This window comes from Bos javanicus, chromosome 4 (assembly GCF_032452875.1).
Source record: "Bos javanicus breed banteng chromosome 4, ARS-OSU_banteng_1.0, whole genome shotgun sequence".
Classification (NCBI taxonomy): domain Eukaryota; kingdom Metazoa; phylum Chordata; class Mammalia; order Artiodactyla; family Bovidae; genus Bos; species Bos javanicus.
Genome location: NC_083871.1, coordinates 23019100 through 23042630, shown reverse-complemented (window position 1 = coordinate 23042630; position 23531 = coordinate 23019100). Strand labels below are relative to the sequence as shown.

Here is a 23531-nt window from a genome sequence, read left to right as displayed (position 1 = left end):
CAAGAAAGGGAAAACCTATGTTTGCTGTAGAAAATGATGACAATAGGTGATGTTATCTGGCCTTCTCTAAGTCATTCTGTGGGGAATAAGGCTTGGGGAATCAGTAAAAAAAAAAACTACTGATATTATGGCTACTACTGTTGCTAAGAGTATAAAACTAAACTTCATCTGTAATCCAGGAGTCTTGTGTCTTCCACCAACATTTATAAAACTGTGGTGATAACCGTATAGTTTCTATTCTCACCATAGGAGTATAGAGAATACTATATCCTCACCTTATTTTAGCTGCTGATTATAGTTTATTTCAAGAAAGGAGCAAAGAGGTGAGCAGGGAGAAGAAAATATGAGGCCATGTTGGCTCTGTCAAGGGTTTGGAGTTTTGTCTTGAGGTTAATCAGAAAGACTAAGTGTATTTATGACCATAAAGAAAGCTGAGTGGCGAGGAATTGATGCTTTAGTACTGTGGTTCTGGAGAAGACTCTTGAGAGTCCCTTGGACTACATGGAGATCAAACCAGTCCATCCTAAAGGAAATCAGTCCTGAATATTCATTGGAAGGACTGATGCTGAAACTGATGCTCCAATACTCTGGCCACTTGATGTGAAGAACTGACTCATTAGAGAAGACCCTGATGCTGGGAAAGATTGAAGGCAGGAAGAGAAGGGGACAACAGACAATGAGATGGTTGGATGATATCACTGACTCGATGGACATGCGTTTGAGCAAGCTCCAGGAGTTGGTAATGGACAAGGAAACCTGGCTTGCTGCAGTCGAAGGGGTCACAAAGAGTCAGACACAACTGAGGGACTGAACTGACGTGAAGTGTGTTTAACCAGGAAAGTGATGTGATCAGATCTGCATTTGAGGGTGACTAATCCCCTGGAGGAGGGCATAGAAGCCCACTCCAATATTCTTGCCTGGAGAATACCCAGGGACAGAGGAGCCTGACGAGCTACAGTCCATAGGATTGCACAGAGTTGGACACGACTGAAGTGACTTAGCATGCATGCACACAGAGTGATGAAGGCTACCAGTTCAGAAGCTGCTACAGTTACTTTGGGCTAGGATGGTGGTATCAGAGAACAAAAGTGAGAAAGTGTGAGGAGCAATTGGGAAGGAGCAAATGGAAAGAGGGAGAGCCACGAGGGAAGCCTGAGTTTTAGAAAAGTGGAGATTAAAATGTATAAGTCAGCTACAAAATTGATCTGAAATCATGTTGGTAAATGAAAATTTCTAAAGAACGAGTATTAACAGGACTCAAGAAAAAGAACCTTGCAGAATTCCATCTTTTAATTGTTAGAGAAAATGGGGAGTGAATACGTAACTAGGAATATGTAGCCAGAAATGCAGGAAACAAAACATGAAGGGATGTTACAAAGCAAAGGTTAAGAGACTGCCTGAGAAAGAGCAGTCACATATATCATATGCCACAGGCATCTCTAAGAGCATGATGAAACCCTTTGATTTTAGCATCACAAAGGGGATGACTTATGACATCAACATGATGAATTTTAATGAAATGTTAAGGAAAGAAGCCAGAGTTGAATGGTTTGAGAGGTAGGTGGGAGAGGAACAACATAAAGAAACTTGTAAAAATGTTTAGTTGTGAAAGAGGTGAGCAATGGTGAAAGGTGACCATTGCAGGGGAGCAAGCATCAGTGGGGGTTTCTTTTAAGGAGGGAATCCTAAGTGGGTTTAATTCACAGAGCAAAAATCCAGGGGAAAGAGAGAGAGTATGAACATTTAGGTAAAGGTGAGGATATAATGTAGATAGACATGGGTTTGCTCCATAAAGAGCCCACAAATCTACTGTAATGGGAAACAAAGGGGACCAGGTGGGTGCTGGGTTGTGTAGGCTCTAAAACAGAAAACTCTTGAAGCAGTGCCCTTCTAGCGATTTCTAGTTTCTCAGCAGCAGGTGCTGTGGTCATTTCTTGAGAGTAGGGGAGATCTGAAGAGAGGGACATAATCTATGTGAGGCTCCGTGCTGCAGACTGCTGGATGGATCATCTCTACCATCCTCACCCTACCGTGCTGATCGATTCTGAAGATGAGTTGTATGCAGAGACTGTGTGCCGAGCCAAGTCGCATTAAAACTCTGTTTCAGTTCTCATATTAAAATTCTGTCCTTTTCCTGGCAATAATATTTAGAGACAGAATTGTAAACTGAAGAACTAACCTTCTCCATATTACGCTCATGGATACACATCTAATTAACCGGAAAAGATGAAAGCTGCCATCTTTCTGGAGTGCTGTCTGCTAACCAGTCTCGGAGAATTGGCTGGCTGCCCTTGATCCTGAAAAGAATTCCTCTTTGCTTTTGTGTTAAGTTAAAGAGTCAGGCATTCGCCCCCCAGTGGTGGAGGCATGGCTCCTTCGTGCTTGGCCATGGCACCACCAGATGTATCACATAAATGCCCTAATGGAGAATGGTGGACTAGGAACACAGGAGATAATCTCATGCAGGCAGATGCTAGCAGTCAAGATTACTCAAGCTGTATTGAAATTTCCTTTGCACCTGGCACTGGAGGTGTTAGCCATGCCAGTTCAATCCTTGCAACACAGATGTTCTTGTTGTACCACTTTGTATGTATAACATTTAGGTTTCTGTTCAGCTTTGCCATAGCACACATAAATACTGTAATCCAAAGACCACCCATTTGTTAGTGCACCTGCGTCTTCAACCAGATTTCTTTCATCCTTTTCAATGACTGCTCAACATTTTTTTAATGAGAGAGCTATAGAGTGAATAACCTTCTGTATCTGCCAGATAACTTGACAAAAATGATGATGATGATGATGATAAAAATAACAATACCAGATTCCCCCTCTAAGAAAAAGAAATAAAATAAAAACAATGTTATTAAGACATTGAAGTAAACTGAATTATGCTTAAGCAAAGATAATTTTATGGACCTCCAGTTTAAGCTTTTATTTCTGATTAGTGAAGATAGGTTATATAAATGGATTATTTTGTTCAAAGCTAAATTCTCCTGTTCTCTTCAAATAGATTGGTAGAGCTTACCTTTTAAGGAGCAGATTTTCCTGTATGTGAACCTCTGAAGGCCCCATTTTAAATTAATAGCAGAGAACTCTGTGCAGCTGGAGACTGGATGTGACCTCCTGAATATGGGATAAAAAAACCTTTGGAGGGAGGCAAGATCATTACTCTGGAGAATACCCTTGTGTAGTTGCTATCTTACTGAAGTAGGGAAAGGGCATCAAAATGTTTTGATCTTGTTTTCATAATTGCAAGCAGCATCTGTAGCCTTCCAAATAGCTAATTTTGAAAGATCTCTATGAGAAGGAATTTCAGTGCTACTTAATTTTGGTCTGGGGGGGAAATGGAACTGCCTTTCATTATTCATTTGAAACAAATAAATGTTTAAACATGAGCTACATTTTAAAAATAGATAAGTGGTGATGGTTTTCAAAGTTTTTTTCATCAGTAGTAATAGTTTTCCAGGTTTATATTCATGTCCTGCTTACTTTCCATTCTGCACATGGCCACAGTTATATTCTGCATGAGACTTTATACATGTGCCTACAGAGAAAAGGGAAACAACACGTGCCATTATATCAATATTACTGGAGTAATTTAGTAATTCTTTGTGCAGAATATTGAGGCAATCAAGAAACCAGCTAATTAAGAGACGGAGTAGAAAGAAGAGGAGAACCCAAGAAGAATGAAGAAACAAAAGAAGTAAATGAAAAAAATTAAAACGAGTTATACCCAGAGCCCAGAAGGCTCTGAATGTCCTTTTATTTATTTCTGACACCTCTTGGAGCTCTAGGACAGGACTGAACACACACTGGCAGTGTGTTCAGTGAATAGTTATGGAATTGGGCTAGCTGTGGCGGTTACCTAGTAGTGCTGTATTCCAAAGTTAAAGACATAAAGCCGGAATGCAGAAAAATCAAGAAGAAAGCAGTAAAGGGAGTCTCTTAAATATTCTAAAGTTAATGTTAACTCTTTCCATTTAGAACTCTGATTCTGTGCAAAAAAGCCGGCATATGTGTACACATAGGTGCAAAGAATCATCAATCCATAACTTAGAAGAAAGAAAGAAGACATATAAAGAGGAAGAAATCAGGGCTGTCTGGCAATCCCTAGCATCCAGTATAAACAGGAAATATTTGAAATAGACTTGAGTCTCCATTAATCCTCCCTGCCGCCTACTTCAAAAATGAGGATAAAATAGCATTACTAATCTTTGTGCTTTTTGATCTTTGAAGGCCTTCTAATACTACACTGCCACTCCAGTTCAAGAATCTGGAGCACTGGGACTTCCCTGGTGGTCCAACTATAAAGAATCCACCCGCCATTGCAGGGGGACGCAAGTTTGATCCCTGGTCCAGGAAGATTCCACGTGCCTTGAGGCAACTAAGTCTGTGCACCACAACGACTGAAGTCTCTGTGCTCTGGAGTGTGTGATCCACAGGAGAAGTTACCACAATAATAAGCCCGTGCACTGTAACTAGAGAGTATCCCCCTCTCTCCGCAACTGAAGTCTGAGCACAGCAATGAAAACCCAGTACAGCCAAAAATAAATAAATACATACATAAATAAATTCACAGAAACATAAATTAATAATAATTTGTTAAAAAGAATCTGGAGTACTAGTACTCACTATTACTATTCAACCCTTGGAATGCTTTCTTAGTTAAATGAAATGCTTTTATTTTTAACAATATTGGCAACAACTATTGAGGACCTGTCCTGTACCAAGTATGGTGCTTTCTTTTTAAACATATTCTCTTATAGATATTTTATTTTGCAATCAAAGAGACAGGTACTTGCAAAGTTTAAATATTTTTCAAGGTCACATAATTAGTAACTGAAGTCACAACAATGTGGATTCACATCTCATAAAGTTTCCATGTTTAATCACTACCAAACTTTACTGAGAAGATCATAGAGCAATTTTACAAACAAAATTCTGTAGACATGTTCAAGGATCACATGAGAAATGGTATTAAGTAATATTTAAATGTTGAGATTGCTAATTTGTAAGATTATATATTACTTTGCCAAGAGGATATAGGATTGGGTTGCATTTTTTTCTCCTATTTTTTTTCCACATTTACAATCTCACCCTCAGTGTTTTCATGCCCTAGTTCCCAAGTAGAATAAGACATAATTCAGGATAAAAATAACAACTTTGCTTTGTATGTATGTATATATACATATGTGTGTTGAGCTTTCTAAGTGGCACTAGTGGTAAAGAACCCACCTGCCCATGCAGGAGACATATGAGATGTAGATTTGATCCCTGGGTCAAGAAGATTCCCTGGAGTTGGGCATGGCAACCCACTCTAGTATTCTTGCCTAGAGAATCTCAGGGACAGGGGAGCCTGGCAGGCTACAGTACATAGGGTCACAAAAAGTCGGACTTGACTGAAGTGACTTAACATACACACACACACATATAATATCAGATTTTTTGGTTGGAAACAACAGGATCTAGTCTTGCGCAAGAAAGAAGGACTTTATTTCATGGTATTAGTAGCTCCAGAGCCTCTCCAAAGGACAGAATCAGGCTTAAAAGCTGCACTGCCAGGAACCACAAGCAAAGTCCATCGCCTCCCTTTTGCACAGGGACCGCTACTGTCACGGCTTCTGTGGAGGAGCATGGTAGCTTGCAACAGAGGTGCAGGATGCTCCCTTCTGACATTCTCCCCTCAGAAAACACTTTCGCCATGCCATCCTGTCCAGAGTCCTTTTTGCCTGGCCCCTCCTTCAGGGCACCGAATTCCAAATGAAAGCCTCACATGATGTGCCTGATTGGCAATGCCCACGTCACATGCTGCTGGATCCCAGGTGCTGGGTCACGTGCAGGCAGACCATGTGCCGGTGGGTCACAAGCTGACGGATCATATGCTGACTCCAGAGAAGGCAGAGCCAGTGAGCTGCTGCGCTCTGCTGAAGGCAGTATTTATATTCCTAAAACACAGGGAGATGACTTTATAAGTGCTGGGCAGCAAGAGAAAAAAAAAGCAAATATCTTCACTGCTGAATAAGAGAAAAGATGAAAAGTTATTTTCAACACCTTTATTCTCCATCTCATACTTTTTTTTTTACCTTAATACTTAACATTTTCTCTATCATATATGTCTTTTAGTTGAATATTTTCTTAGCAACTGCTGTAAGTTGTCCTTTACCACTGCAGTCCAGTAATAAAATTTACTTCCCTATCAGACTTCTTGCTACAAAATAGTCAAAAGAAATTACTTTTATTCAATGTGATGTTTACTTGTATCTTAGAGTTGGCTGCACTTTAGCATTTATTATTGGACCACTGCAATAGTCCAATAAGACAAGCTTGTTATATGACATTATTTTCACTTTACAAATTGAAGAAACTAGATTTCAGAGGGGTCTCAGTGCCCTAAACCTGATTTTGTTATCTGTCACATAAAGTGTTTCAGTGGAAGACCAGCAGCTCTTCAACATAAATTCAAACTCTTTAAGGTAGTTTATAAAACCATGTGCCCAGCACTTGCTTATTTTCTGAATCTAATTTGCCTCTTCCTTCATAATCCCTGAACTTCCATGCTGCAGTCGTATTGAACCATTTCTGAGTCATTTTAAGTACCAGGATTTTTCTCACTTTTCACTGTACCTTTACACATGCTATTGCTCTGCCTAAAACCGCCACTGCCTACCTGTTCACCTAGCTGAGTCTCATATTCTCAGGCTGTTGCTGTTCCTAGGTTCCTCTGAGAAATCTTCCTTAAGAATTTCCCTTCTTCCATGCTACCCAGCATCTTAAACTTAGCCCCATCTTAATCCCTATCGCATTTTTTCAGTTAGTGTGTTAGTGAACTGTTTGCCTATGTGAATTCCCCACACCACCTCCTCTCTTTATTAGGCTGGAATCTCTGTGAGAATATATACCATGTCTTCCTAATTGTTCTCAGAAATGCTAGCTCTTTAAGGAAATTGACAGCTTTTATTTAGTACATACATTTCTTCTGAATATGTGCATTAATAAATTATCACCTGTTTAGTATGAAATAGCAGATACTGTCTTCTTCAAAGTCTGGTTTTTCTTGTTTATGTCTGCTTGTTCGTCTTTCTGACTGCATCTGTATTTTATTTATACACAATATATTATTATTTGACTTGTCTGCCTGTATTTTACCATTCCCAGTTTTACAGATACAGTAAGACCCTTCCATGTTCCAGCGTGGGGTTTTTTGCAGTTAATATCATCAGCTCAGAAGACAAAGTCACAACTGCCAAGCAGAACCAAAAGTGAAATGCTCTGGGCGGGAATGTGGTTGAGTGAGACAAGGAGATTTGCAAGGAGGGCAGGTTGGCCCAGTGTTGCCAGATCTTCCCGCCTTTCAAGAATCTCAGAATTACATATTTATGTGGAGTCTACTTTTTTTAAATGTTAACCAAGTGGGAAGAAAGTATTTGCAAACTATGTATCTGATAATCAATAAATATCCAAAATATATAAGGAACTTCCCTCCAACTGATTAGCAAAAACAAAACAAAACAAGATAGGCATTTCTCCAAATAAGACATATAAATTAAGAATAGGTGTATAAAAGGTACTCAGCAACAGTAATCATCAGGGAAATGCAAATCAATGAGTTCTCACCTCATCCTCTTAGGATAGCCCTAGATCTGATAGAGTGCCTGATGAGCTATGGACTGAGGTTCGGGACATTGTACAGGAGACAGGGATCAAGACCATCCCCATGGGAAATAATGCAAGAAAGCAAAATGGCTGTCTGGGGAGGCCTTACAAATAGCTGTGAAAAGAAGAGAAGCGAAAAGCAAAGGAGAAAAGGAAAGATAAATATCTGAATGTAGAGTTCCAAAGAATAGCAAGAAGAGATAAGAAAGCCTTCTTCAGCAATCAATGCAAAGAAATAGAGGAAAACAACAGAATGGGAAAGACTAGGGATCTCTTTAAGAAAATCAGAGATACCAAAGGAACATTTCATGCAAAGATGGGCTCGATAAAGGACAAAAATGGTATGGACCTAACAGAAGCAGAAGATATCAAGAAGAGGTGGCAAGAATACACAGAAGAACTGTACAAAAAAGATCTTCACGACCCAGATAATCACAATGGTGTGATCACTGACCTAGAGCTAGATATCCTGAAATGTGAAGTCAAGTGGGCCTTAGAAAGCATCACTACGAACAAAGCTAGTGGAGGTGATAAAATTCCAGTTGAGCTATTCCAAATCCTGAAAGATGATGCTGTGAAAGTGCTGCACTCAATATGCCAGCAAATTTGGAAAACCCAGCAATGGCCACAGGACTGGAAAAGGTCAGTTTTCATTCCAATCTCAAAGAAAGGCAATGCCAGAGAATGCTCAAATTACCGCACAATTGCACTCACATCACATGCTAGTAAAGTAATGCTCAAAATTCTCCAAGCCAGGCTTCAGCAATATGTGAACCGTGAACCTCCTGATGTTCAAGCTGGTTTTTGAAAAGGCAGAGGAACCAGAGATCAAATTGCCAACCTCCGCTGGATCGTAGAAAAGCATCTATTTCTGCTTTATTGACTATGCCAAAGCCTTTGACTGTGTGGATCACAATAAACTGTGGAAAATTCTTCAAGAGATGGGAATACCAGACCACCTGATCTGCCTCTTGAGAAATTTGTATACAGGTCAGGAAACAACAGTTAGAACTGGACATGGAACAACAGACTGGTTCCAAATAGGAAGGAGTTCGTCAAGGCTGTATATTGTCACCCTGTTTATTTAACTTATATGCAGAGTACATCATGAGAAATGCTGGCCTGGAAGAAACACAATCTGGAATCAAGATTGCCGGGAGAAATATCAATAACCTCAGATATGCAGATGACACCACCCTTATGGCAGAAAGTAAAGAGGAACTCAAAAGCCTCTTGATGAAAGTGAAAGTGGAGAGATAAAAAGTTGGCTTAAAGCTCAACATTCAGAAAACGAAGATTATGGCATCCGGTCCCATCACTTCATGGGAAATAGATGGGGAAACAGTGGAAAGAGTGTCAGACTTTATTTTTCTGGGCTCCAAAATCACTGCAGATGGTGACTGCAGCCATGAAATTAAAAGACGCTTACTCCTTGGAAGGAAAGTTATGACCAACCAAGATAGCATATTCAAAAGCAGAGACATTACTTTGCCAAAAAATGTTCGTCTAGTCAAGGCTCTGGTTTTTCCTGTGGTCATGTATGGATGTGAGAGTTGGACTGTGAAGAAGGCTGAGCGCCGAAGAATTGATGCTTTTGAACTGTGGTGTTGGAGAAGACTCTTGAGAGTCGCTTGAACTGCAAGGAGATCCAACCAGTCCATTCTGAATGAGATCAGCCCTGGGATTTCTTTGGAAGGAATGATGCTGAAGCTGAAACTCCAGTACTTTGGCCACCTCATGCGAAGAGTTGACTTATTGGAAAAGACTCTGATGCTGGGAGGGATTGGGGGCAAGAGGAGAAGGGGACAACAGAGGATGAGATGGCTGGATGGCATCACTGACTCGATGGACATGAGTCTGAGTGAACTCCGGGAGTTGGTGATGGACAGGGAGGCCTGGCGTGCTGCGATTCATGGGGTCGCAAAGAGTCGGACACAACTGAGTGACTGATCTGATCTGACCTGATGCAAATTAAAAAAAAAAAAATTGTTGGTGAAGATGTGGAGAAAAGGCAACTTTGTACACTGTTGATAGGAATGTAAAAATTGGTGCAGCCCCCATGGAAAACAGTATGGAATTTCCTCTGAAAGTTAGTAGAATTACCATATTATTGAACAGTTCCACTTTGGGGTATGTTTCCACAGGAACAAAAATCAGAATGTTTAAGCAGTGTCTGTATTCTCATGTACACTGCAGTGTTATTCACAATAGGAAAGACGTGAAGGCAACCTAAATGTTCGTGAATAGAGAATGGGTGAATGAATTAAGAAAACTTGGTATATATACAATGAAATATTGTTTGACCTTAAAAAAAGAAGGAAATCCTGCCATTTGTGACAGTATGGATGGATTGGAAGACATTATGCTAATGGAAATAAGCCAGACAAAGAAGAACAAATACTACATGATCCTACTTATATGAGGAATCTAAGAGTCTAATTCACAGAAGGCGAGAATCTCCTAGAGTAGGAAATGTCAACCTACTCCAGTATTCTTGCCTGGGAAATCCCATGCATAGAGGAGCCTGGTGGACTGCAGATTATGGGTTGCAAAGTCTTGGACACAACTGAGCAAACAAGCAGCAAAGAATAAAAACCAGGGGTACCAGGGACTTCAGGAACAGAAAAACATGCAGGGGTTCTTCAAAGGATACAAAATTTCAGTTGTACAAGAAGAAAACTCCTAAAGATCTATTGTAGAGCATAGAGCCTATAGTTAACTACACTGTATTGTATACTTTAAAAGTTTGCTAAGAGGATAGATCTTATGTTTTGGTGTTATCACAAAAAAGGAGGGAAGGAAACTTTTGGAACTGGGATGTTTATGGCATAGATTATGATGATGGTTCCATGAGTATATTCTTATTTCCAAACTCATCAAATTGTATACATTAAATATATTCAGCTTCTATATGTCAATTATACCTTAATAATATAGTTTTGTTTTAAAAAATTGAGAGATTAATAAAACGTTTGACATTCATGGTTGTTGTTTAGTTGCTAAATTGTGTCCAGCTCTTTTGCGACCCTATGGATTGTAGCCTGCTAGGCTCCTCTGTCCTTGGAATTCTACAGGCAAGAATACTGGAGTGGGTTGCCTTTCCCTTCTCCAGGGGATCCTGACCCAGGGATCAAACCCACATCTCCTGCATTGGCAGGTGGATTGTTTACCACTGAGCCACCAGGAAAGTCCAATAAAAAGTTAGCAACAATTTAAAAGTTTAGAACATTTGATAGTATGAGTCAAACAAGTGTGTGAAGCAGATTCATCCCTCTGGCCAACGATTTGTGACTTCTGCTCTCTGAAGAGATGATATGAGATGTTCCAAAGAAAGAGGAACTTTAAGGGGAAAGGAGAGATTCTGCTAGACCAGCCAGGGAAAGGGTTGTGGGGATGGGTCCTGAGAACAGTGTAGCACCACAGGCAGCGCCCTGGAAGAGTCCTGAGAAGGTGAGAAGATGTCCTCAGATGGAAAGGCTGAGAAAAAGCCCCGAGACAAGTCTCAGGAATCTTCCTCAGTTCCACACGTTCATGGCATCAAAACGCAAGCTTGTGACCCTAAATAATCATGGTAATACGACACTAAACATGACAGCCTATTTCAAATTGTCCTGGATATTATACAACTTTCAGAGAGGAAAGGTTCTTTAAAATATCTGAGATGGAGTGTGCAGAGAAGATGGATAATGGGAAAATGTTAAGCACAATTAAGTTGATTAACAGGAAGTAAAGGCTACAATATTTTTGTTGAACACACATACACACACAATATGCATTATTCAAATTATTATTTTTTACAAATAAAAGCATATCCCCTGATTTCAAAGAGTTGCATGAAAATAACTACCAGAGATAAAGAACAGAAACAATTAATTTATTTATTTTCTCCTTGAATTGATCCACTTGAGCATGTGTTCCTCTTCCATACCCATGACCCTTCTTTCAATATCCTTTCTAAGTGTGGAAAATAATTGCTGCCCTTTTGTTATGACAGGGGTCTTAACTATTTCATAGTGTTTCAAAGACATGGTCTCCTTTTAGCCAGTTCACTAAGAACTGAAACCTTTTAGTTCTCATGAGTAAAAAGCTAGTGAAGATTTTTATGAGATAATTTAGATCATATTAACTCTTCAGCCAATCATAAACCCTATATTTTCTCAGCAGTTTTATATTTCCCTGTTTAAAATGTGTGTGGCGAGTTGGTACCATGTAATGGATTGAAGTATGGTCAGTGACTTCACTAGAGACTTCAGGCTAACTGTTTCTTTGCTCATATTTATCTGGATAGACAAACACACTTAGACACATTTAGAAGGTTCAATTTACCTACCGAGGCTACTTGTAGATCTGTGTATAAGAGCTGAACATTTAGGTCATGTCAGAACTGAACATGAATGCTTATATTAAGCCTCAGTATACAAGTTCCCAGGGTTTCCCAGGTGGCACAGTGGTAAGGAATCCTCCTGCCAATGCAGGAGATGAAAAAGACTCAGGTTTGATCCCTGGGTCAGAGAGATTCCCTGGAGTAGGAAAGGGCAACCCACTTCAGTATTCTGACCTGGAAAATCCCATAGACTGAGAACCTGGCAGGCTATAGTCCGTGGAGTTGCAAAAGAGTGCAGGACTGAGCAGACACCAAACAAGTTTCCGTGTGTCCAAATGTCATCTACTGTAGCATAGCATGTTGAAATTTGTGAACAAAAGAACGGTCCTGTCCTCATTTTGCAGTGTGTGGTTTAATATAACGTATATCAGTGATTTACATAAAAGTTAATTAGCTGAAAAAACACTACTGGACAATATTTTTAAGTGCAGTTGCACCAACTCATTTTCCTCCTAGTCAGGAATATGCTTATCTGTGAGTACCATCTCCGATTTTCTATTTTCTCAAGTAGATGGCTCTGGGAAGCTCGGTTAACATGACAAAAGGATAGCTATCTTGAAATTCCTTGGGAAAGGAGAGGATAGGAATGATGCTGAAGTGCCTTTTATGGGTGCCATTCAACTAGCAGCTCCAGCCTAGCTAAATATTACAGGTTGTCAGTTGGCATCCAGTTTTTCTTTGCCCCACACCTACTGACATAGATAGATGAAGACTGGACATCCTTCCAGAGGTCACCACGATATGTCTCATGGAGACAGAAATGAAGCTTTGTGAAGAACTTGCATCTCGTTTATCCCATCTAAATAAAGCTCTTCACATTTCCTACAGCTTCATGACATTTTCCAGGGCCCAGGGGTCTGTGACTGTATAGGGTGTGCTCTGTAAAATCTGAGGAGAGGCCATTCACTTGACAAGGATGTGACTGGTGACCCCAAAGTGATGTGGTATGCAACCTGGACAGCTACACGCACTGACCTGCAGCTTTAGCGACCTCTAGGATCTGAAGCTTTGCTTTTTGTTACTGTATCCTGGCTGACTCACTCCAGCGTAAATGCTTTAATGCTGAATATTCTGGTTTATACATATGACATTTCTCCAAACATGGATGAATCATTGCTGCCCTTGGAGTTTATTCATTATCAGAATAAAAACACATGAGAACAAGATTAGATCAAAATATATATCCATCTCTGAGTGCTATTATAGATTTTGTAGTTTATTATTTGTTCCTCATTCCAATTTATCACTGGCTGATCCAGTTATGAGTATTAGGGAAAACCCTGAAAATGTTGTGTGTGTGTCCTTTCCTGGAGTGCAGAGAAACTGTAGAGTATTGAAAGAATAAAGCTTGAAACTTATTTTTTGGGGCTACTGTTCTTTTTGATACCCCAAGCAGAGATTATTCGCACATCTGTTGATTTTTTTTTTCACGTTGCACACATTTGCACCTTTTTTTTAATGTTGACTGAATCACTTAATTGTAGAGGAACATTTATTTTAATGTAAATCTTACAGTATTACATGAGTGAATGTATGAAAATAGCTTGGAATAGTTTAAATTGGGCAGAATTCAGCTTTGATCATAATGTGCCTCTTCAGCATTAAAATAAACTTGCAACATATGCTGAAAAACATGTGTAATAAGTAAGTGCCTCTTGCATGGTGACTTCTTTGGAAAAAATAAATCATCATTTAATAGAATTCAAAATTCATAAAATACTTCTAACACTTAACCACGTGAAGATATGATTAGCCTCTTATACTGACAAGTATCTATTTCTAATTTAAAGAAAGAATTTTTTAATTTTAAAAATCTTATCAAATTTTAATCAGTTTTGGAAATATTTGAAAGCAAAACATTTAGTTGGCAGCTATATAACACTTTATTGTATTGTTATAGACGTATTCCTAATTTATTTTTGTGGCTTAAAATATATCAAAGAATGTGGTAATCAATTTCAGTTTTTAAAAGTAAAAGCAGTGACGTGGTCAATAAAAATAATGACGTTATCAATATTTTTGAGTCATGATAAAGGTTAAGAAGAATTAGTAATGACAAACTAGTTTCCAAAAACAAAATGGCTAGATAACAACTGTTTTTGCCTTTGAAAATGACCTTGACATTATTAATTAATGACAGTTTTCCAAAGAGTCCAAAGAATTGTTCTATCAGCATCCTTGGGATGCAAGGAGGAATTTTGATATCCTGAGAAGAACCCTAGACACCCTAATTTGTCTTCTGTGACTTCTCCATCTGTAAAATTGTATCAGTAAGAAATCTTCCATTGCAAATTAAAAAATTCCATCTAACCGTGGCTTAAGGCTAGTCCTTAAGTACTATAAGTGTATTAAATCATGAAAAAATGTGGGAAACTAAACAGAGCCAGATAAATGTAAGAAATTACGACTACATAAAAGAAAATCTTGTAAAGGACAGGGAAGCCTGGTGTGCTGCATTTCATGGGGTCACAGAGAGTTGGAAACAACTTAGGCACTAAACAACAGCAAAACCTAATCTATCAGTATTTATCTGTAATCAAAAAGAATACATTGTTTGTCCCTTCAAGAATGTTTCTCTAAAATCAGGAGCCTCTTTGTTCCCTAGCTAGCAAAAGTGAGCCTGTCTTTCTTTTGGAGACTCTTCTAGAGAAGTATCAGAAAGCTTGAAGTGTACTTAATACAATACTTATTACTAATTCAGCATATGCTTATTGATTGTGTGCTCTGTGCCAGGTTGTGCATTTGAGGATCTAAAAACAAAACAACAAACTCCAAAGCAACACCATGTACGATTCTCAGTCTTACAGATTTAAGTTAATTTGGCGATAGTGTTCATAGTTACAGATTCGTTTTCTCCAGGCAGTCCTCTCTGGAGTTTTAGAGTGCTCTGCGTGAATGCCTTCACAGAGACTGGTGATATCAGCTTGAGTGGGTGCTAAGTCACTTAGTTACATGTGACTCTTTGTGACCCTATGAACTGTAGCCTGCCAGGCTCCTCTGTCCATGGGATTCTCCAGGCAAGAATATTGGAATGGGTTACCACGCCCTCCTCCAGGGATCGTCCCCACCCAAAGATTGAACCCTCATCTCTCATGTCTCCTGCATAGGCAGGCAGGTTCTTTACCACCAGCACCACCTGGGAAGCCCATGATATCAGCATATCCTAAACCAAATTTACCATGTTTTCTGCTTTTCTGTTGACTTTCCCCATCTTGGTTGTTGGCACTGCCATCAGCTGGCCTCACAGGCATGAACCTGGGCATCATTGTGCCTTCCAACACCCCCAGAATCCCAGTTCATGGTATGTCAGTTCTACTCCCTTCCATGCTCACGGTCGTGGCCTTACTATAACTCCTTGTCATCCTTAACCAGGATTCTTCAGCAGTGTTCCAATTGCCCACTCTGCTTCTTACCTCCTTTCTTTATAAATATATCTTCCACATCACTCCCTAACTGTTACTTTTAAATTTAAATGTATTCACTTCTCAGCTTAGAAATCTTAACTGGCCTCCAGTCAAACACAGGGAAAACCCAAGCTTCCAATCAAGGTTTATAAGGCCCTTCCTGAGTGAGGCCTCATTACCTCTCTTGTCACAACTTTTCCCTGTGCTTCTTATAACCCAGGAAAAATGGAGATTTTTATAATTCACTGAACATTCCATGTTATTTTAAATGTCCTTTTGTTTCTATACACTTTTCTTATCCTGGAAGAGCTTCACTTAACCCAACATCAGAAAACTAAAATTTATCATCACATCATCAGTCCATTAAGACTTTCCCTAAACTTCTCCTGTCTGACTCTCCCCACCCCCAGGTACCATCCATGGAGTTAAACACTCAACACTGTTTCTAATGTATTCTTAGAATATGTGTCTGCGTGTGTGCTAAGTCACTTCTGTTGTGTCCGATTCTTTGCAACACCATGGCTATAGCCCTCCAGGCTCCTCTGCCCATGGGATTTTCCAGGCAAGCATACTGGAGTGGGTTGCCATGCCCTCCTTCAGGGAATCTTCCCAACCCAGGGATCAAACCCACATCTCTTAAATCTCCTGCATTGGTAGGTGGGATTTTTACCACTAGTGCTCCCTGGGAATCCTGAATATGTGTCTACTGTAGCATTATTTATGCTACATTACAATTTTTCTTTACTCTTTTTATCCTTTCTCGTATAATACTGACCTCTTTGAAGTTAGAAACTGTAACATCTTTCGCATCAGTTTCAGTCACTTTCCACAGTGCCTGGCATATATTGACCTACTGAGCATCTACTTGGTGCTCAGTGTCACTTTGTTGTATGAAATGAATGGATAAATGAACGCATGAATGTTAATTTTTCTGAAACAATATATATGATTTAACAAAATAGAGATGACATTTAAGTCAGGGAAATAAAAATTCTTGCCAAAATTCCTAATCAAGATGGAATAAAATTAGATCATCAGAAATTCATAATAGCTATGTAAAAGTTGGGATTACTTTTATGAGTAGTGTGGGGGGAAAATCAGAATTAGACTAAAATATCAATAACAATTACACTCAACAGTTAGAGCTTTCATGTAGTCCATTAGGCAATGAGATGACCAAAGTGAAAAGTCATTTGTGTCATTTTTGAATTGCTAGGTCTGGCGCTCCATGGTCCACACGATGTGAATCTTTGGTACTCTGTTTGCTGCCTCACAGTGTGGGTTGAGTGTCAAAAGGATCATAAAGATAGAGTGTTTTTATAACATCTAGCAGTGGGTTGGTGGCATAAAAGAAAGCAGTACAGAAAGAGGTGTTATTAAACTAAGCCTTAAAGGATTAACAGAGTCTAAGCAAGTGAGGAAAAAGCTTTGCTTAATAGTGAGGAGCAGAGTAGTAGCAATGGGACAATTTTAGGGAACAGAAAAATACTAGTTTGAACAAGGTGTGAAAGTTTGCATAGAGGAATACTGGAAATAAAATTACTAGCAGCCGAATGCCAAAGTTGTTGCACTTTAAGGAACAACAAATGCAAAGATATAGAGGAAAACATTAGAATGGGAAAGATGAGAGATCTCTTCAAGAAAATTAGAGATACCAAGGGAACATTTCATGCAAAGATACGCACAATAAAGGACAGAAATGGTGTGGACCTAACAGAAGCAGAAGATACTAAGAAGAGGTGGTAAGAATACGTAGAAGAACTATACAAAAAAGATCTTCACAATCCAGATAATCACAATGGTATGATCACTCACCTAAAGCCAGACATCCTGGAATGCAAAGTCAAATGAGCCTTAGGAAGCATCACTACAAACAAAGCTAGTAGAGGTGATGGAATTACAGTTGAGCTATTTCAGATCCTAAAAGATGATGCTGTGAAAGTGCTGCACTCAATATGCCAACAAATTTGGAAAACTCAGCAGTGACCAAAGGCCTGGGAAAGATCAGTCTTCATTCCAATCACAAAGAAAGGCAATGCCAAAGAATGTTCAAACTGTCGCACAATTGCACTCATCTCACACGCTAGCAAAGGAATCCTCAAAATTTTCCAAACTAGGCTTCAACAGTATGTGAACTGAGAACTTCCAGATGTTCAAGCTGGATTTAGAAAAGTAGAAGAATGAGATATCAATTTGCCTACATCCTTTGGATCATCGAAAAAGCAAGAGAGTTCCAGAAAAACATCTATTTCTGTTTTATTGACTATGCCAAAGCCTTTGACTGTGTATATCACAACCAACTGTGAAAAATACTTAAAGAGATGGGAATTCCAGACCACCTGACCTGCCTTTTGAGAAACCTGTATGCAGGTCAGGAAGCAACAGTTAGAACTGGACATGGAACAACAAACTGGTTCCAAATAAGGAAAGGAGTACGTGAAGGCTGTATATTGTCACCCTACTTATTTAACTTATATGCAGAGTACATCATGAGAAACCCTGGGCTGGATGAAGCACAAGCTGGAATCAAGATTGCCAGGAGAAATATCAATAACCTCAGATATGCAGATGACACCACCCTTATGGCAGAAAGTGAAAAAGGACTGAAGAGCCTCTTGATGAAAATAAAAGAGGAGAGTGAAAAAGTTGGCTTAAAAGTCAGCATTCAGAAAACTAAGATCATGGCATCTGGTCCCATCATTTCATGGCAAATAGATGGGGAAACAGTGGAAACAGTGTCAGACTTTATTTTTCTGGGCTCCAAAATCACTGCAGATGGTGACTGCAGCCATGAAATTAAAAGACGCTTAGTCTTTGGAAGAAAATTTATGAACAACCTAGACAGCATATTTAAAAGCAGAGACATTACTTTGCCAACAATGGTCCATCTAGTCAAGACTATGGTTTTTCCAGTAGTCATGTATGGATGTGAGAGTTGGACTATAAAGAAAGCTGAGCACCAAAGAATTGATGCATTTGAACTGTGGTGTTGGAGAAGACTCTTGAGAGTCCCTGGCACTGCAAGGAGATCCAACCAGTCCATGCTAAAGGAAATCAGTCCTGAATATTCATTGGAAGGACTTAAGCTGAAACTCCAATACTTTGGCCACCTGAGGTGAAGAACTGACTCATTGAAACAGACCCTGATGCTAGGAAAGGTTGAAGGCAGGAGGAGAAGGGGTCAATAGAGGATGAGGTGATTGGATGGCATCACGGACTCAATGGACATGAATTTGAGTAAACTATGGGAGTTGGTGATGGACAGGAAAGCCTGGAGTGCTGCAGTTCTTGTGGTCGCAAAGAGTTGGACACGACTGAGCGACTGAATTGAACTGAATCATTAAACGTGTCAGAGAAAGAGAATGATATGCCCCAAGTACACTAAGCAGGGTGAATTTGACAATGGTAAGAACTGTAAGTCATGACACTCAGGTGCCCTTCAGTTTGAAAGTGAGAGAAACCCAATTCAACTGACTAGATAAAACTAGGCCACTTTTTTTTATAAATATCTAAAATGATTTTGAAAGATACAAAATGTGTACATTTGCTCATGTAGCCAAAAAAAGAAGTCAATGACAAATTTCAGGAATAGCTGAGTCTTAAGTGCACAGACAATTTAATAACCAGAATGGCTCCTCTCATGCAGTGGCAAGTTGCCCTGTAGAAGCTTCAGACTTGTTCATTTTTGGACTTATATTACAATGTGAAATTCTACTTTCCAAAGATTGTATTTGGTCTTTGTTTTTTGTCTTGCTCACCACTGTACCCTTAGCACCTAGCTTAGCAACTGATACATATAGTTTTAATCTTTCTTTGATTTTTTTGTTTTAACATTTTTGTTTCTGTTATTCATGATGTTATAATAAGCATGTAGTTAATAAGAAATGTCCTATTTTCCAGTAGTCTTCCCAGAGATCTAAGATATTGTATACTTGCATCACTAATATTTTTATTTCAAAAATCATAAAGAATAGCAATACAATTATTGTATTAATTTAATGATCTAAGAAAGATCTTCATTACAGTGGGCTACCTATAGCCTACTTATGGTTCAGCTTTGTTCTACCCACCAGTTCAATCCCACTGAACATTTGGTTCTGGTATTGCACCAAGAAGTCCTGGGCATCATCTTTTCATTCCCATTCTTCATGGAATTAACGTGAAAACTGGGCTTTATTTCTGCCCCTGGGTTTACAGTGAGCCCACTCCTATCCCAAGAAGCCTGCAAACTGCTGATGTGGTTTCTTTCCTGTCTTTGACTCTAAAGTGGAAATACTCTTCGCCTCACCTTGTGGAAACTGGAGTTCAGGGCACTGACATTAGTGTTATGGGTAATAAAGTCTTGGATCTCTGACTCCAGAAGTTCAGGTCTTCTGCCAGACTCCCTCTGATCATGACAAGTTATCATGGTAGCTTTCAAGAAAGGTAAAATCTTGGATACTTCCTTTCTTGATCATGATGTACATTCTCTGGTGTAAACTTCTCCTCTCACCTAGGTTCTTTCTAGACACCTGCTATTTAATTTTTTCTTATTACTCTCATTCCTGGGCTTCAACAATTTCTTCTTATTGACGATACTTGCAGAATAGTCTTTTTACTTGTAATTTATAGTAACTTTCCATTCTGAACATGCTAGTTTTATGGAATCCTTTACTAAGATAAAAAAAAGGAAAGAACTGAATATCTGAGTACAGTTTTAAAGATGCTACCAAATAATTCAATTCTTTGACCTCACACTTCCAGCCCAAAGGTATGGATTTATCAGTCCAAAATTAGTCCCTCGGCTCATTTCCCCTGCATGCACTATTTTATTTCACGCCTGATGACCTTAGTTTGGTGGCCTACATCAGAGAAAAGTTGCAGTTCCTTCCATAGCATTTGTTCAGTAATGTGCACCTTTGCCCTGGGTAGATGTATACCAGCCATACTTGTCCAACAGAAACCACTAGTAGGTATCCTTTGAAATGCGCATCTCAGCTATACAAACACTATTTGAGGGGTAGACATTTCTAATAATATTTTCCCAGTGAAATTGATACTCATTCTGCATTTTTACCCAACTAGGAGAAAAAAAAGAATAGGAACTTTCTGCACAGGAGCTTTAACCTTTCTGGTAGAAGTGGTGATTGGTCCAAACACATTAAAATTCTATTTTCCCTTCCAAGTGTTTGCTGCAGATGACCCCCACTGATCTTAAATATATTTCTGTATCTGTAACTGAATAGAGGTTTTCTGTACAGCATGTTCTAATGGCACTCTGGCCTTTAGCCAACAAGGCACTGAATAAGGCTATTTTTAAAATACAGAAACTGGGAACAGCTGCAGCAATCAAATTTGATAAAAACAGAGAGGAACTTTGCTATTTTTTTTTTTTTTTTTTTACGGTTTGTCCAAGTTTAGACTTCTTTCATAGAACTGCTTTTGTTCAGCTGTATGAAGGGCTACAAGACCGATACAGTAAAGCCTTTTTAAGTAAATAACTTTTCAAAGAATGCTACTAAATAGAATAAATTTTCTCTGTATGGAGGGTATCAATGTGGTAGTACTTTAAACTATTTTTTTTAAAGGGTATATCTCTTATATGAGGGGGTAGGAGAAGAATGAGTTATGTTAGTAAAGTTTGTGCTACCAAAGAGGTTTTGGTTTCCCCCACACCCAAAGGCAGTCCTTGAAAGGGGAGATAAAGTCCTGAGTTTCTTGGTATTGGAGATCTGAAAGTTTGCATTTGAACTTCCGTTGTGTTCTCAAGTGTTTTTTAAGGGTGAACATACTTTGAATGTTCCATTTCTACTTTCCCCATTACTATTAGTCATGAATGTTGCTGTATTTCCTAAAAGATGAATTAATATCAGTGTGGTTCTTTTCTAAAGTTAAAATGACATGCTTTTTAAAATGTAAAGAAAAACTTTTTCACAGAGACCTTTTGTACTTATTTGAGTCCCTCAACATGTCTACATACAAGGGCTTATTCTTTAATTTTTAAAAAAATTCAAGCTCTTTGGAAGCTTGTCAGTACATGATTAATAAGTGTCATGAGTTGAATAGACACTGCAAAGCTTCTACACAGTAGTAGGTTACAGGGTCTCACTCCTAAGTGATCACATATGTGTAATGGATTTCTCTGCTAACTTCCTAATTGACATGACAAAGGATATTGTATTTCTTATAAGTATTTACAAATGGGATTAATTTAAAAATCTCATCCAAATAAAACTACTTATGTCAACATTAATTCAATTTAGTAATCCAGAATGTAATTTAATTCTTCTTCTGTGGCCATAAAGCCATGAAACAAAATTATCTTACTGCATAAGGAAAAAAAACAAGGAGGATAGATAGAAAACAGAAGAATTCAGGTGTATTTTAATCTATACTAACTTGTTAACAGGTAGCATATTAGATACATTACCCCATCTGCCTGTAATTGATCATAAGCCAAATGAAACAGTGTCTTCTCTGATTTGAATGAATCAAGAAGTGTTCCTCTTTAAATGGTGAGGCAATGGTGATTTAAGTGTGTTGTTTGTCAGTGCTTGAGGCTGTCACAGTTCTTGTCTCAGTCCTGTTCCTGTGTCCTGTCCTCGGTTGTTTGGGGTGGGTGGTGGTCCTCGCCCCTGCATAACAGCAAAACTCCTTAAACGGGCTCTATGTGACCCATGGACTGAAGCACACCAGGCTTCCCTGTCTTTTACTAGCTCCCTGAGTTTGCTCAGACTCACGTCCATTGAGTCAGTGATGCAATCCATCATCTCATCCTGTCGTCCCCTTCTCCTCCTGCTCTCAGTCTTTCCCAGCATCAGGATCTTTTCCAATCAGTCAGTTCTTCACATCAGGTGACCAAAGTATTAGAGTTTGAGCTTCAGCAACAGTCCTTCCAATGAATATTTAGGGTTGATTTCCATTAGGATGGACTGGTTTGATCTTCTTTCAGTCCAAGGGACTCTCAAGAGTCTTCTCCAGCACCATAGTTCAAAACCATCAATTCTTCAGTGCTCTGGGCTTTATGGTCCAGCTCTCACATCTGTGCATGTCTACTGAAAAAAAACATAACTTTTACTATACAGACCTTTTTCGGCAAAGTGATTTCAGGATATGATCCTATATTTTAACCACTACCAAAAAGTTCCAAAGATTACTTGGATTTAATTCTGGTTAGTCATGTAGCCTCTTTTCAGAAAACAAACTGCCAGGAGAGTAAGATTTACTTCTGACCAGCAGTACTTTTATGCAAATGGCCTCAGAAAGCACAGGAACCCCAATGTATTACTCTTGCTAGGCATATAATATTTATATGTAACCAGGAATAATTGGATATCAAAGCCAGCTCTGTTATACAGGCCAATTTGTAGTGTAAATCACTATTCCTCACAATTATATTTTGTCTGTATTTTAATTTTCAGCCTTAATTTTATAAGTGAGTTCCAATGTATTACCAAGTTTTAAAAATTTTATTAGTTCACAAGTGTGTTTCACATTTCATTAAAACTAAAATAAGGAGACTGTTGGACTATACTATTATATTCTATAATATATTTCAAGAAAATAGCTGGTTTTCCTAGTGCTTCTGGAAATTGAATATTAAGATCACATCATGTTCATGCTCAGTTGCTTCAGCCTTATCTGATTCTTTGCAACCCCATGGCCTGTAGACCACTGGGCTCTTCTGTCCATGGCATTTCCCGGGAAAGAATACAGAAATGGGCTGCCATTTCCTTCTCCAGGGCATCTTCCCGACCCAGGGATCAAACCCACATCTCCTGCATTGCAGGCAGATTCTTTACCTCTGAGCCCCATGGAAGGCCAAATATCACATAGTTATATGTAAAATAAGATCACCACTGCCCTCTATTAAGTTGGATTTTAAATTGTTTTTTAATTATTGGAACTACTTATTTCTTAGAAGGTAAGGGTTGGTGATTTTCCTGGTCACTTTAGCCTCTTAGATAGAGTTGCTCAATTGTGTCCCATTCTTTGCAACTTCATGGACTATCGGCTGTAATGCTCCTCTGTCCATGGAACTCTCCAGGCAAGAATACTGGAGTGTGTTGCCATTCCCTTCTTCAGGGGATCTTTCTGACCCAGGGATTGAA

The 23531-nt window shown here is 39.0% G+C and overlaps 1 protein-coding gene across 7 annotated transcripts in view; it reads left to right on the top strand.

Moving 5' to 3' along the window:
• The window catches only part of DGKB (diacylglycerol kinase beta), an 869212-nt gene that overhangs the window by 793708 nt on the left and 51973 nt on the right, over positions 1 to 23531 (top strand). The window lies entirely within an intron of this gene.